The 17,364-nt window shown below is 39.5% G+C and overlaps 1 protein-coding gene across 1 annotated transcript in view; it reads left to right on the top strand.

Moving 5' to 3' along the window:
- Positions 1-3,881: 3,881 nt before the first annotated feature.
- Positions 3,882-17,364, top strand: part of LOC115232620 (tyrosine-protein phosphatase non-receptor type 13) — a 117,161-nt gene continuing 103,678 nt past the window's right edge. The window contains exon 1 of the mRNA XM_036500693.1: positions 3,882-4,025. The gene's annotated coding sequence lies outside the window, so the exon portion shown is untranslated. The remainder of the gene's footprint in view (positions 4,026-17,364) is intronic.

Below are 17,364 nucleotides of genomic sequence, written 5' to 3'. Positions count from 1 at the left end.
AAATAGACATACTGTTGGGATCTATGACAATTTAACTGATATAGAAATCCACGGCTGGCCCATCACAACTCTGGGAAATAGCTGCAATATATTTGTGGTGACCTGCCAATGGCCGGTGGTGAATGAGAAGGGAGACACTGAGACATTTCTGGGATTACCACCAAAACCCACCTTTATACAGGGTTTAATGAGAAAGTTCTAGAAAGTCAAATCACACGATGGTTTGTCGCTGTTTGGTAGATTAGTCGACCGATTATGTGAAACTACTGTGGCTTGGTCGTGGTGTCTAGTCGGCTATCCAGCAATTCGGTTTCGAATCCGCTACAAAGGTCGAAAGTAGTGTTAACATTTTGAATAATTAATAAGAGAAAAAATTATCTTTAACAATATTCATTAATTATGCTAAGCATTATTTATAAACATATGTATAAATTAGTAAAATATATGTTATGTGAGTGAACCCCCAAAAAATAATAATTCTTTCTAATTTTGGTACCAGGTCAGTAGTTTTAAGAGGAATTGGTAAGTTGACTCCTGTATTTGACTGGTACTTTATTTTATCGACCCCCAAAGGATAAAAGGCTGGATTTGAACTTCTGGAAGAATTTCCTTCTGAACACTTTGATACTCTAACAACTCTGCTGCTTTAAACTAAGAAATATGGGATTGCTAAAAGATGAGACCTGAAATGGTTCTTATAAATTGAACCTGACTGATACAACAGGAATAATGACTTAGGACTGGCGTTGAGTGTTGAAACGTTAGTCTAGAGACAAATGGTTCCCGGATGCAATAAATAGGACACCCCCTCCCCCGTCAAGAATTTAAACTTCGGGGATTCTATAGGACCACGTTGGTGTTCTGGAAAGTTTCATGAAGCATTTAGGCGCGAAAAATTCAACTTTTCCTTTCAACTCTCAGCACATATCATTGACTGACGTCACAGGTGGTTGACTGGAGATGATCAAATCTAGCACAGCCAGCCACCACCACAGTGTGTGTGTGTGCGTGCGTGTGTATCTGTGTATGTGTATGCATGTGTGTATGTGTGTGTGTCTGTATATATGTTGGCGCGCACGAGTGTGTGTGTGGTTGGGTTAATGGCGTTATCACAACTGCGTCTGGTTTTCAGTAATGCATCCATGTTTGAACCGAGTTGTAGTGATAACGAGTGAAAGAGTGTCCTGGGATGGTTGGATGTCGTTCTTCGGTGTCATCACCATCACCAATGTCGTCGTCGTTGCTGTTGTCTTTAGAATGTTACTATTCATTCTGGAAGGGGTCACAGGCAAGTCTTCATTGCGAACGTAGGACTCGGTGCTCTTTTCCGCTGAGTGAGTCTGAAGAGACGTTCACAACATATCAGATTCAATAGGAGACGGTGAGGTTGGAAGCTGCTGAACGAATCAAGAGCGCCACCTGTGTGTTTGGCGTTTTGTCAAATGCTGCTTACGGTAGCTCTGGAGTGAGTGAATGAAACTGTGTTTCTTTGGTTGCGTCCTGGAGATGTCAAGGCGGCAAGTTGGCAGAAACGTTAGCACGCCGGGCGAAATGCTTAGCGGTATTTCGTCTGCCGCTACGTCCTGAGTTCAAATTCTGCCGAGGTCCACTTTGCCGTACATCTTTCGGGCTCGATAAATTAAGTACCAGTTACGCACTGGGGTCGATTTAATCGACTTAATCCGTTTGTCTGTCCTTGTTTGTCCCCTCTGTGTTTAGCCTTTTGTGGGCAGTAAAGAAATAAGAAACCTGGAGATGTCTGTGTAAATGTTTGGCAAGAATGAAAAAAGTGCATTTTGCGCAGCCGTCTTCCAACACTCTTCTATGGCAAGAGGTGAGACGTGTGAATGAGGCGACTGATCTCGAAACACTGTAAAGAGTTGACCGATCACGTGAAACTATTGCGACTTGCCCGTGATGTTTGACCGCGTATCCAGAGATTCGGTTTCGAATCCCCGCTACAAGACCTCCACTTTGAGTAATTTTGTTTCGGTGTGTATGCGGTCTGTGTTTGTGGTCTAACGGTGTGCTCTGCGTACAATCAATGATGAGGCAAAACAAAAAAAAAAGTTGTTTTGTGTTGCGTGGCGTCGTTCAGTTGTGGAGAAACTGAGACCCAGGGGAACTTACGTAGTCTGTAACAATTAACCACTAAAATCTGCCTTAATTGCTTTGAAAGGAAACGATACGGTGGACAATTCAGTCCTGGAGAGAATGTCTATATATGCTCCCCACTATAAAGAGGAGACATACAACGGCAAGCTGCCAGGTAATACTCCATAGTGACGGTTAATCTTGTGTGTATGTGTATGTGTATGTGTATGTGTATGTGTGTGTGACTTTGTGTCTGTATTTGTCGCCCAACATCTCTGCTAGTTTCTCAACAATTACAATAGGATTTTGCTCCATCAGGGTTTGCAAGACGTCCTCGTCGAGCTCTACAGATCTTTCAGGATGAGACTCGTCTTTTAGGCTGTAGTTTCCAGCTCGGAATTTCTGGAACCACCGTATACTGCATTAATATTCCTTTCATTTTCTGACGTGTTGTTGTCTTTCTTGAACTCAAAAAGCAAAGTATGCCAAATATGCTCCTTTGTCACTTCCATTATAACTTTGAAAAACTAACTGTTAAAGTCGAAATTCACCCTTCAAAACTTGCACCAAGAATAAACACCAGGTAAAATTACTACCTGCTTTTGTAGCAAGTTGATGCAGGCAGTTTATCCTGTCCCCTTCCGACTTTTTTAATTTATGCAATTGAAAAAAGAACACATTGTTTATGGGATGACCCAATATGTGTGTGTGTGTGTGTGTGTGTGTGTGTTGTGTGTGTGTGTGTGTGTGTGTGTGTGTGTATGTGTGTGTGTGTATGTGAGAGAGAGAGAGTGTGTGAAGACACGTGGCTTAGTGGCTAGGGTATTCCGCTCACGATCGGAAGGTCGTGAGTTCAATTCTTCGCGTTGTGTTGTCTCTTTGGGCAAGACACCTTATTTCATGTTGCTCCAGTCCACTCAACTGGTAAAAAGGAATTATACCTGTAATTCAAAAGGGGCCAGCCTTGTCACACTCTTTGTCACGTTGAATCTCCCTGAGAACTGTGTTAAGGGTATACGTGTCTGTGGAGTACTCAGCCACCTTAATTTCACGCACAGGCTGTTCTGTTGATCGGATCAACTGGAACACTCGTCGTCGTGACCGACGGAGGGCCAATCTTATATCTATATATTCCTAGTTTTCGTCAATGGAGTGCGGCCATGCTGGGGCACCGCTGTGAAGTGATTAGTCGAACAAATCGCCACCAGTACTTATCTTTTACAGCCTGGAACTTATTAAACTTATTTATCGGTCCCCTTTTGTCAAACCGTTAAGTGATGGAGGGCAACGACAGACACAAAGACACACACGTGTACGACGAGCTTCTTTCAGTTTCCGTCTACCAGATCCACTTCTATGGTAGAAGACACTTGCCCAAGGTTCCACGCAGTGGGACTGAACCCAGAATCACGCGGTCAGGAAGCAGGCTTCTTATCACACACCCACGTCTGCACTTACCTTTCAAAACTGTTGAAACCTGGAGACAATGTTACGGGTTAACTGAAATGACGAGTTTTTATTCCCAGTCCAAACTATTTCAGTTTACGTACAACTATAATTTTTGGGGGTGGGGCGAGAGGAGGGGGAAGGCACGACTGTGAAACATTCTGATCGCTATCCCCGCTCTTAACAACTAAAAAAAAAGTTAATTGAGTTGAAAATAATTGGGCAAAAATTGTCCTCCTGCTGCTGATGATGTTTGCGTGTGAATAACTATTTTTGTTCGTTTGCTCTTCCGTACTTTAACGAATGGCTATCGTCACACCATTCCGTTGTCGGCGCAACTTGCGGCTGTTCTGCGGCATTCGGTTCCGTGATGGCGATGATGTAAGACTTACAAACTCCTCCGCTTCTGGCAGGCTTTACTCGCAACTTCTTGCAAGTAACTTATTTCGTTAGAAAGAAGAGCAATATCTTCTTAAATACTTAAGGTGAGTTTTTCTTTAATATACTTCACAAAAAATAATTCTTTATTTATGCGGCGGGCGATTTATTTCAAGCGACGAAGATTTTGGTAAATTCTTGGATCTCTTCTCGGAAACTTTCTTCTATTTCATATTTAGTTTACTAATTTTTAGTTTCCTATTTTATGGTAACATGTTCCATCTTTTATTCTTTTTTCCATTATTAAACATCTTCACAATTGTCGAAAACTCCTACACACACACACACCACACACACGTCCAAAGTTTGTTTTAAATAAGATTTATGTCTGCGTAAAGTAGAAAAAGAAACACATGGGGCTTTCTATATCCCTTTCTGTGTCCGCTTTTCAATATTATCCGAAGGGGAGACTCGCTTTTCTTTTTTGCTGGTCTTTAAGATAACTTTTCCGAAAAACAATAATTTTTCCCAATTTTGATCGACATCATATTATTGACCCCCAAAAGGATGAAAAGCAAAGATGACCTCAGCGAGATTTGAACCAAACATTTTGTTCCACACACTTTTCTGATTTAGGGACAAGGTCTGAAATTGCAAGGAGAGTGGGGCTAGTCGATTGCTTCGATCGTAGTATTTCTGTGGTACTTAATTGACCCCAGAGGAATGAAAGACCAAGGGACTCCGGCGGGATGTAAACTACAACAAATACCGCAAGGTTTTTAATTATAATAACGATTCTCCCAACGTGTCGCTTGGCTTTTTGCAATTTATTAAAAATAAAAACTTAATGATTTTTTTTTTCTTTCTTTTATTTTAATGATTTTTTTTTTCTTTCTTTTATTTTAACTGGCCATCAGTTATGAAAATAAGTTACCATAAAAGAGGGTTTTTTTGTTAAGAATGTACGGTGTTCTTTAAATGATATTTAGCTGTATTTCTAGCATATCGGCCGCTACACGTAGAGGCTCATCGTTTATAGTATTTGTCAAGCACTGAACTAGATGCTTCATCGTAATTAACATTTGTTAATAGATGCAAGGTTTTGGTTCCAAATGGTATCATGTATAAAGCGGGGTTTGGCGAATAAGCGGTGGCGTGTCTACACGGTCACTTTAACTGTTAGAAATAGTAGCCAAATCTCACCATGCAGTCTTGAAAAGAAAAGAAAAACGCTTTGGATCAGCGGCTGTCAGGGCAGCATGCGACCCTCAAGCATCCTTCGAACGGTTTTCCCTCCAGAAATATATATTTTTCAATTGAGTTGTGTTTTCCTTTTTTTTTTTTACTTTGAACCCCCTAAAAAAATCCAGGTTTTGTGTCTAGCCCCGGGCATTAAAAAGACTGAGAACCACTGCTATGGATAGTCCAAAATATCTCTAAAAGCTGGTGGTCATAGTTGGAACGGCGTCTTTAACCATAGGTCGACTTGATCAAAGATACCCAACAACAATAGGGTTAGATTCGATAGACAACGCCCTTCTTATACCAATTCCTGGTTTTGTGCCAAAGAGATTCCATTTATTTCTTGTAGAGTTTATTAATTACACCCAGTGACATGTTAATTACGCAGCCAACTTTATTAATCCTGCAGTTAACGACAGATGGGGAAGGCCTGCTGTCTGCCCTACCCTCGCTGCTCTATCTACATCAGTTGTAAACGATTTCTAAACCCTTCCCAGTACATTAGAATTTAAATGAGAAGTAGGACGGTGTGTGGGAAAGATGGAGAGAGAGAGAGAGAGAAAAGTATGTGTGTATAGGGGAAGAGAGAGAGTGTAAGTGGGTGACAACCATTCCTTCTCGTGATGGTATTGATGCTTCCCATCCTATTAAAATTGACCCCTTGTTTCAGGAGAATAAAATGTTTTTCTCATTCTTAGAAACATAGACCTTCCCCTCCTCTCTCTTTCTGTGTGTGTGTGTGTGTATAACATAAATCTCTTATTATAAAAGGCAGATTTTATCTGCCTCCCTTTGGGAGTTATACAAATCTACAATATAGGATTTCTTCAATTACAATTTACCTGGCATTTTTAAGAGTACAATGCATCGCGTCATGCCAGGTCCAGTTTTTAAAATTTAAACTCCAATTAAGCAAAATTTACAGAAAACTCACATTCTGGTGTGTGTGTCAAATGCTTTTCTTAGTCTGGTTTACACCACACGCAAACGCACACACACAGTGGGCAACGAATAAAATGAAAGTAATTCACTTACTGTGGTGAGTGATTCTTTCACTCTGCCTCCCACATCCTCTTTCCACACATACACACGCAAATATATAAATAAAATTGTAAGCTAACGTGCGTGTGTGTGTGTGTGTGTGCGCGCGTGTGTGTGTGTGACGGTGCGCGCGCGCGTGTGTGTGTGTGTGCGTGTGCGTGAGTGTGACAGGAAAGTTTTTTTAGACGAATATAACACCTATATCCAAGTAGCAGAAAGATAAGACAGTAAGGTGTGATTTGAGGGAGATTTGGCTGCTATTTCTACCATGTCTAGCTGCCATGTAGAGGTCTCCCTCATAGGCTCATACATACATATATACATAGATAAGACAGTAAGGTGTGATTTGGGGGAAATTTTGCTGCTATTTCTACCAGGTCTAGCTACCATGTAGAGGTCCCCCTCAATTCTTTTATTCTTCTGCTTTTTCCAGCCATTGCTCTGTGGCCATGCTGGGGCAATGCCTTGAAGAATTGTAGTTTAATGAATCAACTCCAGTTTTATTTTTGTAAGCATTGTACTTATTCTATCTGTTTCCTTTGTCAAACCACTAGGTGACAGGGATGTAAACAAACCAACATTCGTTGTCAAGCAGTGGTGGAGGACAATCACAAGCACAGACACGCACACACACACACACATACATGCATACACATATACACACATACATACATACATATATATATATGTGTGTATATATATATTGCAGCGTGGAAGGTGTTTGTAAGCCATTTAAGAAACACACAAAAACCGTTACATTCACTTCAACATTTAAATTTAATTTGCCAAAATATTTTCGTCGCTTTGAGACCGCGACCTGTTCACTGACAAAAATATCGTGCTACAGGTCGCGGTCTCAAAGCGACGAAAATATTTTGACAAATTTAATTTAAATGTTGAAGTGAATCTAACGGTTTTTGTGTGTTTCTTAAATGGCTTATAAACACCTTCAACGCTGCAACTGTTTTCGTTCCAGCACACGATCTCAGATCAAGTCACTTGCTATGCAAGTACATCTCTGTAACTATATATATATTTATATATATATATATATGTATATTGGTAAAACAGTAAGATAACAAAAGAAAGAAAGACCTCAATATTATGTAAATAGAGGAAATCTTTATATATAAAAGTGAGGTTGTGTGTCTGTCTCCTACGATTTAGATTCCTAACTACTCCCACATTTTGCGGTGCAGTTTAACCAAAACCGGGTATCTTATAGTCGTGATTCATATCGAGACCGTCTGGGTATTAGCGAGCGTCTACGATGAGTCTACGATTTAAAAAAAAAATTACCATCAATTTTTGCCATTTTTAATCCATTTTTGACATATATAAGGGAAGTAACTCTCTAAAATTTATTATTAAATCTCAGAACGTAAAAAGCTACAGTAACACCCCTCCCCCTTTGTGGTTAGCCATATTGAGATGGCTATTATACTTTACATCTCTAAAAATGCTTATATAATTATTTCCCTTACAAACCCGAGCAACGCCGGGCGATACTGCTAGTAGTATATAAACATATGCATATATACATACATTTATGTACATACCTACATCTGTATGTATATATACATGCGTATATGGGTACAAGACACCAAAAAACGTTGAACACAATGAGAAACGAAAACAAAAACATGGAAACGAACTTTTTTTCAAACAATGAAAAAACAGAGTACAAGACATACAACACAAGGAATATTCCCCTTCTTCTATTGTCCCTGTTTTGTCTACTTCGTGTTTTGAGGGTAATCTATATATATATATATATATATATATACATACACACACACATACATGTTTAGTGTTGGTTGTTGGAAGAAAGAGTACTCAATACCATAGAAAAGGTTAACATTATTTTTATTTTGGTTGAGTCAGTCTGTTGTTACTCAGGAGTTTCACCTGTGGGTGCACAGGATCTTCAGGTAAGCCATCATCTGCCTGAAGCTCCTGGGGACCCACAGGTGAAACCCAGAGCGGCAAGAGGCTTGTTCGACCATAAAATTAAAATCTAAACATTGGCTCTTTAATTCTTAAAGTTGCTTTAGCCCAGGTCAAGCTGGATTGAGCAAACCTCAAATCAGAGGCTTTCCACCCATGACCATCCTGTTTGTCTTACCCTAACCATTGAGTACATATGACTATACTTTTCAAAGTGTCCTTCTTTAACAAGACAACATAAGTTGAGGGATGTTTGACTACTCTTTTCTGTAGGTCAACTGACCACCAGGAAGCTGCTACATTCATTCGACCATTTTCTGTAGACAATCATCATCATCATTTAACGTCCGTTTTCCGCGCTAGCATGTGTTGGACGGTTCGACCGGGGTCTAGGAAGCCAGGGGCTGCACCAGGCTCCAGTCTGATCTGGCAGTTTCTACAGCTGGATGCCCTTCCTAACGCCAACCACTCCGCGAGTGTAGTGGGTGGTTTTTACGTGCTTTTTGTTTGAATCATTTCATTCACACTTATGATGAATAGGAAAGGCATGAACACCACAACACCAGCTCTCACCCATCAAGGAATATTTCTGATTTAGAATGGAATAACGTTTCTTGTAGTTGAGGAATTTGTTTCAGAACAAATCTGCTTTTGGGGTCTGTCCTGCTGCCCTCTGCTCTGGACAAGGGTCTTCTATTTTAACACCAAACTGACCCATGCCTCGTGAGAGAATTTGGTGGATAGAAACTGTAATGAAGCTCAGCATGTGTGTGTGTATTTGTGTTTGTCTTTCATTTGTTGGCAACCAATGTTGGTTTGTTTACATCTCCATGACCAGCAGTTTGGAAAAAAGGGTCCGGTAGAATAAGTACCAGACTAAGAGTAACTCCTGGGGTCTCACCCTCAGTGGTTCCCACCCTGTGGTCTGCAGACCACCAGGGGTCCGCAGAGGTAGTACCAGGTATCTGTGAACATGTTAAGCTGACAGACCTTTGAATATCCTGGAGTCCGTGGGAAAACTCATTTAAATAAAAGGGGTCCTTATTAGTGAAAAGGTTGGGAACCACTGGTCAATCTGTTTGCCGAAACCTTCAAGGCACTGCTCCAGCATGGCTGGTCTATACAACAGACGTCAGCATGGATGACAGACATTGAATGATGATGCTGATGCTCTCTCTACACAACTTCATAAATGTCTGTCTTCCTATCTCTCTCTCTCTCTCTCTCACCTCAGCCCCTTATGTCAATATTTTTAAGTCCATATTTAAAAATTGACTCCATTTCTCAAATTTCTTAAACAGAATTCTGTTTAAATGTTAGGACAATCTCAACGAAATGGTGCCAGGTTTAACATCTTTCTAACCCTAATACAAGGAAAACTTTTCAGAGGAAACCTTTTTGTTAATGTCAACAGACATTTGGTGGAGTAGAGAGTAATTTTAGTCCAGTCTCCAGTCGCCATCTGGTGGCATTAATTAAAAAGGTTTGTTAGTGTGAAGGGACACCATATTGTTCATGTTGATGATGATGATGATGATTTTGTGATCTAAGTTGGTTAGCAGAGAGGAACAAGGATAGCCAACCCTGCCTCCCACCATATATTATTACCTCATACTTGTTGTTTAGTACTAGTTTCAGCTGATCTCTGATGAAAGATATTCCAGCTGTGACCATCCTGTCTTTTATTCAGGCATACTGTATCAAAGATTAAATATACTTCCTTTTTTTTTATGAGAGTAGGGTGTGATTTGAGGGAGATTTTAGTGACTGTTTTTAGCAGATCCGGCTTCCACCTAGCAGTCCCTATGCTGTCGAAACAGGATTCATTCCACTTTGGTATAACTTTATTTAGATTTAAGTAAAAGGGAAACGGTTTTTTATAAGTACTCTAAAACATTGTTTAGTCTGGCATTCTTTGTTGCTGTTGTTGTAGAGGAGGAGGGGGATATTTTCTTTCTAACTGGGCACAGAATTCTTTGCATCTGGTGTAAACTGGGAATCAACCAGGAATTGAAACCTCATTGCTGTTCCAGTTTATCAGAAACTTAAAACTTAACGTTTGCTCGTCATTTTAACGATGGTGATGATGATGATGACAACAATCATCATCATCATCATCATCATCATTTAACGTCCGCGTTCCATGCTGGCATGGGTTGGACGATTTTGACTGAAGTCTGGTGAACCAGACTCCAATCTGATCTGGCAGAGTTTCTACAGCTGGATGCCCTTCCTAACACCAACCACTCCGAGAGTGTAGTGGCTGCTTTTTATGTGCCACCGGCACGAGGGCCAGTCAGGTGGTACTGGCAACGGCCATGTCCAAATGGTGCTTTTTACGTGCCACCTGCACAGGAGCCAGTCCGGCAGCACTGGCGATGAAATAACAATAATAATAATGATAATAATAATAATAATAATAACAACAACAACAGTAATTGTAGCTAATTTGGGTCCAAAATTCTAAGACGTTTCCTCAGAGAGATGCCTCTGTTTCTTCTCCCTATAAAACCAGTTGCATGTCAGACATCATTCACCTCTCAGTCTCTTTCTATCTTTTTTGTGTTGCTAATAGCAACAACACTTGAAAACCTAACCTTAAACACCTAAAAACTCTTTGCAATTAACATTATTTGCATATTAATTAAAAAGTAAGCTTCTTCAAGTTCATACCTCAAAACCTGTGTGTGTGTGTGTGTGTTTGTGTGTGTATGATGTGAGGATAAGTGTGTGTATATCTGTATGTCTATGTGTGTGTGAATATAAAATGCTATTTGAAACTGTTCTGAACATTTTAATCACAATTTCTCCATCTTTTTATTCCTTTTCTAAAAACTTTACACAACTTTCAGAAATAAGACTTGGTGCCGACCCTCAAACGATTTCTTTCTAACTTTCTAAAATAACTCGGAGCCATTGGATTAGCTTACACCACAAACAAATCTGATCTTGTTCTTTCTCTCACACACTCTGTGTTAGTGTGTGTGTGTGTTAAAAATGCGATAAATTTGTGCTTTACACAGCTTTAGTAAGAGTTGTGTTCAAACGCCCCTACACACACACACTCTTTCTCTCACACATGCACACACACACACACACACTCACTCATAACAGGGTTTGTTTTGGGGTTAGGTTTAGGATTGTATGAAGAAAACTATTTCAGGAACCTTTCTGTAAGGATGAATAAATAAGGAATGTTTAATCGGTGCCATGGGAATGGTTAAATGCGATGTAAAAGTAAGAAGGGAAAATTTCTAAGATTTTCACAAGGAACCAGTTTTAGTGCGTTCTGACAGTAAAAACCATTTTATTTTCAACACCAACTTCCTCGGGAAAGGTATGAATGCCACAGCACAGATTTCCTATTTCTTAAAACCTGCCAAATCAAAATTAATCAATACTAGAAAACAATAAGACATTGAGATTTACCATTTCTATATTGGTTATTCTACTGTTCTGAGTTCTAATTCTATGAGGGTCAACTTTTCAGCTTTCCGTGGTCAATGTAGCCAGAACCATTAGCATGCCAGGCAATATGCTTAGCAGTATTTCATTTGCCTTTACGTTCTGAGTTCAAATTCCACTGTGGTCGACTTTACCTTTCATCCCTCCACACTTAATAGAATAAGCAGGAGTTGAAAGGAAGCCGGGTTCATCTAATCGACTCACCCCCATTCTCTTGTACCAAAATTTGAAACCAATAATCATCATCATCATTGTTTAACGTCCGCTTTCCATGCTAGCATAGGCTGGATGATTTTGACTGAGGGCTGGCGAACCAGATGGCTGCACCAGGCTCCAGTCTTGATCTTGCAGAGTTTCTATAGCTGGATGCCCTTCCTAACGCCAACCACTCCGAGAGTGTAGTGGGTGCTTTTTACATGCCACCGGCATGGGGGCCAGTCAGGCAGTACTGCCAATGACCTCGCTCAAATCTTTTTACACATGCCACCAGCACAGGTGCCAGTAAGGCGACACTGGTAACAATCACGCTCGAATGGTGCCCTTTTACGTGCCACCAGCATGGAAGCCAGTTGGCTGCTCTGGCAATGATCACTCTCGGATGGTGCTCTTGGCACCCAACTAGCACGGGGCACAAATGCCAGTAAGGCGACTCTGGTAACAATCACACTCAAATGGTGCCCTTTTATGTGTCACTGGCTCAAAAGCATTAATAATACGATGGCATCAGTTGATCTTTGTAAATATTGTCTCTGGTTCTTACTACCAATTTCTCTAAAGTCTATTATTTACCGAAATCATTCACCAATATTACCCTCGACCAGTTCATGTTTTTAAGCCTTCATCATGCTTAGCTAATGGTTGTTGATCTGTGTTTATTCTTGTTTAGAGAATTAAAAATAACACCAAAAGCAATCACCACATGTAATCAATCACAACACATGTAATGTCTCGATTGAACCCTTGTTTGGCATTTACAGTTCATTATATTTTTCCATTTGATTTGGTAAAAATTATAAAATAATTTCCTGGTTATATATATATGTATATATATATATATATAACCAGCAAGTAAAGTGAGATCACAGCCATAGCCTATACCAGTGTTGCATGTCTGGCCCATTTAAAAGTACCCTTAAATCATCAGGTGATGATATGCTGTGCTTGAGAAGACTTACTGAGTCAAATAAAATCAAGATCGAAATCAGGAATGGAAATTGTAGTTGTGACCGATGCCAGTGGCACCTGTGCTGGTGGCATGTAATAAGCACCATTCAAGCATGGGTTGATGCCAGTGCAGCCTGATTGGCACCTGTACTAGTGGTATGTAAAAAGCACCATCCAAATGTGATCGATGCCAGTCCCCCAACCACCTCCTGTGCCTGTGGCATGTAAAAAGCACCATCAGAAAATGGTCGATGCCAGTGCCACTTAACTGGTTCCTGTGCTTGTGGCACGTGAAAAGCACCCACTACACTCTTGGAGTGGTTGGTGTTAGGAAGCGCATCCAGCCGTGGAAACCTTACCAGATCAGATTGGAGCCTGGCGCAGCCTTCTGGCTTGCTAGTCCTCAGTGAAACCGTCCAAACCATGCCAGCATGGAAAATGGACGTTAAACAATGATGATGATGATATATATATGTATGTATGTATAGGTGCAGGCATGGCTGTGTGGTAAGAAACACGGTTCTAGTTTCAGTCCTACTGTGTTGCACCTTGGGCAAGGGTCTTCTACTTTTATCTTGGGTCAACCAAAACCTTGTGAATGGATTTCATAGATGGAAACTGAAAGAAGCCCAATATGTGTGTGTGTGTGTGTGTTTGTCCCTTACTGCCACTAGACAAATGGTGTTGGTCTGTTTATATACCCATGACTTAGTGGTTTGACAAATGGGAAGTGATAGGAATAAGTACCAGGCTAGAAAAGGAAAAAAGTACTGGAGTCGATTGATTCTATGAGGAATTCTTCAAGGCGATGCTCCAGCTGGGATGCAGACTAATGACTAAAACAAGTAAAAGACATATATATGTATGAGTATATATATATATATATATATATATATATATATATATATATACATATACACACACATACTTAAGAAACACACACACACACATTAAGAGATTAGGCCTGACTGCAGTTCATATTTGTCATTAATTATAAGTAAACCAAAAACAATGAAAATAAGAAGTAAAAAAAAATCAAAAGTATATTCGTTAAATATTTAATTGTTTCAACAAAAGAAATCAAATGTCCAACAGAGATTTGTAATTAAAAACTGCTGAGTTGTTCTCATTCGTTTGGTTTAATTACAAATTATAAATGTTTAAATAGAAATTATAATTGCAGTAATTCTAATAATTCTCTTTGGTAAAAGTGTTTTTAGAGCTGTTTGTGCCAAACAATAAGTTTATATAATAATAATAATAATGATAATAATAATAATAATAATAATAATAATAATAATAATAATAATGATGATGATAATAATAATAATAATGATAATAATAATAATAATAATGATAATAATAATAATAATAATAATAATAATAATAATAATAATAATAATAATAATAATGATGATGATGAGGATGATTGTAATCATCGTCATTGTTTAATGTCTGCTTTCTGCTGGCATGGGTTGGACAATCATTTAGCATCCATTTTTACGTGCCACCAGCACAGGTGATAGAATAAGTACCAGGCAGGGTTTCTATGGCTGGATGTCCTTCTTAGTGCCAACCACTTTATAGAGTGTGCTGGGTACTCTTATGTGGCACCGGCATGAGTGTTTTCCCCATAGCCCCAGCACAACACTTTTGCAGGCCAATCATCTTCTCCAGGGGGAGCAGATGTAACACTTCTGCTGTGAAGTACGGGTTTTCTTGAGTACCCATTGATCTCTAGAAACAAATCATTTGTGCAGGACATTTGGCCAAAAATTGAACCCTCATAAATTGTCTTCGTCAGAAGGGTCCAAGACTATTATTATTAATAATAGCAATGAGCTGGCAGAATCATTAGCATACTGGGCAAAATGCATACTTGCATTCCGTCCATCTTTAGGTTCTGAGTTCAAATTCCACTGAAATCAACTCCCCCACCCCACCGAAATTTCTGACTTTGTACCACAATTTGAAACGACTACTACTATTACTACTACTACACTATTGCTGAACATCTACCATTGTTATTTGTGTAATGTGTTCCAGTTCTGCCCTCCTTGACTCCCTTAGAATGACTAGAATTCCAAGCAAAACCAAGACTGAAGAGGGAAACATCAAACGTGGCTGTTGGGGTTAATAAGTTTGTTCCACAAGTCACAGTTATCAATGGACAATATTTCATTGCAAAGACAAGTGCCATCCTCTTGAAGAGCTAATTCTACTGATGAGTCAACATCTGTGTTATTTCAGGTTCTTGACCAAACTTGCTCTTCCTGGCACTGCCATCTCTAAACATTACCACCACTTGTTGTTGTTGTTGTTGTTGCTGTTGTTGTTACTGTTGTTGTTGCTGTTGTTGTTGTTGTTGTTGTTAAAGTGGTGAGTTGGCAGAATTGTTAGCACATCAGGTGAAATGCTTAGCGGTATTTCGTCTGCCGTTATGTTCTGAGTTCAAATTCCGCCGAGGTCGACTTTGCCTTTCATCCCTTCGGGGTCGATTAAATAAATACCAGTTACGCACTGGGGTCGATATAATCGACTTTTTCCCTTTGTCTGTCCTTGTTTGTCCTCTCTGTGTTTAGCCCCTTGTGGGTAGTAAAGAAATAGGTATTTCGTCTGCCGCTACGTTCTGAGTTCAAATTCTACCGAGATTGACTTTGCCTTTCATCCTTTCGGGGGTCGATAAATTAAGTACCAGTTACGTACTGGGGTCAGTGTAATCAACTATCCCCCTACCCCAAAATTTCAGCTCTTGTGTCTGTAGTAGAAACAATTATTATTGTTGTTAGCTGATAATTCTGTCATAGCAGTGTTGTTTTCATTTTCTAATCCAAAACTGATAACAAAATTATTTTAAATTTATATTATTTATATTTGACGGATATTTGTCCTCATCTTGTTTGTTGTTAACACAACATTTCAGCTGATATACCCTCCAGCCTTCATCAGGTGTCTTGGGGAAATTTTGAACCTGGGTTCTCATTCCTAAGGTATTTTTTGATATTATTATTATTATTCAGGTCACTGCCTGGAATTGAACTTGGAATCTTGGGGTTAGTAGCCTGTGCTTTTAACCACTATGCCATATCCCTGTTCCAATATTCTTATTAACAATGCAAATATCGCATTTGAATAATTTACAATTGTAGATAATAGATGTAGAACTGGGATTCCCTTTTTTAAAAGGTTTTTATTTATAGGGGCAGGCATGGCTGTGTGGTAAGAAGCTTGCTTCCCGTTCACATGGGTCAAGGTTCAGTCCCATTGCATGGCACCTTCTACAACAGCCTTGGGTAGATGAAGCCTTTTGAGTGGATTTGGTAGAGGGAAACTGAAAGAAGCATGTCGTAGATATATAATATTTGTGAGTATGTGTGTGTATTTTAACCCCCTCCACCACCACCCGAGAACTGGTGTCGGTGTGTTTACGTCTCTATAACTTAACAGTTTGACAAAAGACACTGATGGAATAAGTATCAAGATTAAAAGAAGAAAAATAACAGAGTCGATTTGTTTGTCTAAAATTCTTCAAGGTGGTGCCCCAGCATGGTCGCAGTCTAAAGAGAGAAAGAAAGAGAAATCTGTGTGTTTTTTAAGGGTTATTATTATGTTCTGTAGAGATTCTCATGAATGTACGAACAAACCCAGATCTAAGTTAAGCGATATTTTGTAGGGAGGGAGGTATCTTTCATAGAAAAAAGGGGGCTGCTAAATTTGGCACAGCTTTGGTTAGGGGAATATTTGAGAAAGAGGAAAGGCCCAGCAAGCAGCTATCATCGTCTAAATAGCTTCTGTGTTGGGCTGCTGGCAACATAAACAGTTTTGGGAGAACTTATTTAAGGATTTCAAACGAAGGCATTTTTAACTGCTATTTAATAACCAAATTTAAATTTAACGACAAAATTTTGAAGAGAAATACTAAGGTTTTTTTAAAAGCTTTCAGTTATTCTGGGGATAAAAGAGAGAAAAATACAATAAAGAAAGAAACAAAATAGTAGGGTTTTTTTTTTTTTTTTTTTTGTTTGTTTGTTAAACGAAGTTGGGAATTGTTTAAAGATGTTTGCAGCTGTTGTAGAAGATCTGGCAGTTTTCCACATTTAATGAAACCTCGTTTGCTCGTTTATATTACTTATTCCTGATTATAAAATGGATTAAAATAGATTTAGAAATTTAGATGTTGGTTCTTGTTTCAGGGTTTTTAGCCAGACCCCTCAAGGGGAAAAAACAAAACGCATACACACACATACAAATACATGTATATAATGCATGTAAATGTGTGTATACATACACACATGCAAACTCTGTGTGTGTGTGTATGTGTGTGTGTGTGTCAAGTACATCAACATCAAAATAAATATCAAATGGAAATTGTAGTTGTGATACCTGTGCTGGTGGCATATTAAAAGCACCATTCGAACGTGGCCGATGCCAGCGCCGCTTTCACTGGCTTCCGTGCCGGTGGCATGTAAAAAGCACCCTCTACACTCATGGAGTGGTTGGCATTAGGAAGGGCATCCAGCTGTAGAAACTCTGCCAGATCAGACTGGAGCCTGGTGCAGCCTTCTGGCTTCCCAAACCCCAGTCAAA

The sequence above is a fragment of the Octopus sinensis genome, linkage group LG2 (genome assembly GCF_006345805.1).
Source record: "Octopus sinensis linkage group LG2, ASM634580v1, whole genome shotgun sequence".
Classification (NCBI taxonomy): Eukaryota; Metazoa; Mollusca; class Cephalopoda; order Octopoda; family Octopodidae; genus Octopus; species Octopus sinensis.
This window is presented reverse-complemented; position numbering and strand designations above follow the sequence as displayed.